Source organism: Dicentrarchus labrax, unplaced genomic scaffold (assembly GCF_905237075.1).
Source record: "Dicentrarchus labrax unplaced genomic scaffold, dlabrax2021, whole genome shotgun sequence".
NCBI lineage: Eukaryota > Metazoa > Chordata > Actinopteri > Moronidae > Dicentrarchus > Dicentrarchus labrax.
In genome coordinates, this window is record NW_026136708.1 from 6,793,974 (window position 1) to 6,796,397 (window position 2,424).

Consider the following 2,424-nt stretch of genomic DNA (forward strand, 5'->3'; position numbering starts at 1 on the left):
ACTCAGATCAAAACTGTCTAAGCCATAATGAAAACACACATATATATAAAAAAAAAACACCCATACTGTACACTACACTGTAACAGTTTTCCAAGAATATTCTCAAAATGAACCACAAAACATAAAAGCAGTCCAACATTAGTGGTTTCACATCAGTAGAATCAAAAATGCTGCAAAAACATTAAAAACAAACCCCTTCAATCACAAATTTTCCTACACACATCAAATCTCACATCTTAATCTCTATCTTCTTCTTCTTGTGTGTGTGTGTGTGTGTGTGTGTGTGTGTGTGTGTGTGTGTGTGTGTGTGTGTGTGTGTGTGTGTGTGTGTGTGTGTGTGTGTGTGTGCGCGTACACACACTTTTACACCAGGAGCCCTACACTTCATAAACGGGTCTTAAGGCCCTGGTGTGTGTGGGAGGAGGTGTTAACACACCCTCTCTAATGCAAGGGAAGGGTGTCAAGCTGTATCTGGCTCTGCATTGGACAGTTACAGAGTAAGGAAAGAAAGAAGGAAGGAAGGAAGGAAGGAAGGAAGGAAGGAAGGAAGGAAGGAAGAAAGTAAGTAAGAAAGTAAGTGTGACAGAGAAGAAGTGGTGTGCGGCATCCATGCCCGACAAAGAGACGGATGAGGGACAGGAAGTGTGTGAAAAACTAACAACTACAGAGTGAGACGGGATGAGTGAGAAGGAGAGAAACCGAGCTTCACAACTGAAAAACAAATGTGAATTAATAAGACCTCAAGAGGCTTTTTATATAACCTCGGCATTGCCATGCTTAAATGTTTTGCAGAGGCTTTTCTGTGTGTGTGTGTGTGTGTGTGTGTGTGTGTGTGTGTGTGTGTGTGTGTGTGTGTGTGTGTGTGTGTTTGTGTGTGTGTGTGTGTGTTAATGCGTGTGTTTCCATGGTTCAGAAAAGGTCATTCTCACTGCCAGAGACCACAATCTATTTGTGTGTGTGCTTTTATGCATATACACATATTTGCAAGCTGTTTCTGAAGGCACTGCGACGTGTGTGTGTGTGTGTGTGTGTGTGTGTGTGTGTGTGTGTGTGTGTTTTTGAGCGTGTGTCTTTGCATTTACACACGTGCATACATAGGCTTCATTTACATGCCTTACAGTATAATTATGCTCATATTCATAGTTGTGTGAGTGCGTGCATGTGTTGCATTGGCGCAGAGGAATGCTGGCTTGCCTGTAGGACTTGGCGACCTTCTCGGCGGTCACATTAAATGAGAAGAGAAACCCCCTTCTGCTTCCTGCCTGTAATAAATGGATCCCCAGCAACCATTAAGGCATATTTTAACACCAAATAACTCCCCAAAACCACACTAGAACAGACAACCCCCACCCTCTCAGCATCTCTCTCACTCGCTCTGTCTTCTACTCTGTTTCTTTCATTTCTCTATCGACCCTGATGTGTTGATACAAAAAAAGCAAGAAGCTAAATGTTAGAATAAGATCTTTTTGGTGCCACAGCCTGATGTACTTCACAGTCGTACTTTGTGGCCTGTCGGAGTGTTTAATGAGAGTTACAACTCGTGACAGCAGCACTGGCTTTCTTAAAATTGGCCCTTTCTTCCCACTGCTTCAAATGTTTAATGTACACATTTGAGCTTTGTTGTTGGTTGCAAAGACAGATTTTCAAAAAATGCATCTGAAGAATTATATTTTCAGCCCTTTAATGCCGAAGTTCACAACACGGACCATTTTTATATTGAAAATGTCGCTGCAGACTGGATGTATCTTAGCTCTATGGTACTGATGAACTGTTTCAGTTAATCAGCATACAGTAATACGTATAGTTGGAGATACGACAGGGAGTAATGAGGAAAAATGCAGCAAATTCAAGGCATTTACTGCAAAAAAAGTCTATAGCATTATATAATTATTATTCTGCTTTCTTGGGGTTCAGCAGCAAATGTTCCTTGACCCTGTATCAGTCCGTGGCTCAAGGGGAACAACAGGTTTAAAGAGACTGACTGAATATCATAAGAGAGAAGACAAAAATTGGTTGTAAGGAATAAACCTGTTGCATTCTGTTTACACACTGCCCATGAACCAGGAAGTAAAATGCCACTGTCCCTGAACATTGCAATTACCTCACACTGTGTTTAAGACAGCCTGTGAAAATGAAAGATTCTGGGCATTACATAAACCCTGAATTAATACATACATACATGTGCAGTTATAATTCATAGGTGTACAATCTGTTGTTGTCAAATGCATCACTCCTGATGTTATAAGAAGAGAAGGAGGCCACACAGTAGATAATCCTAACTAAAAGCAAGATGAACAGTTAGATTTATGAAGAAGATATTAAAAATAAACTTATTACAAGCCATCTACTGCTACATGAATGTATTTGTATATAAAGTGAGTCAAACTGACAACAGATGTGTAATGTAAAACATGTCCAAAGTGA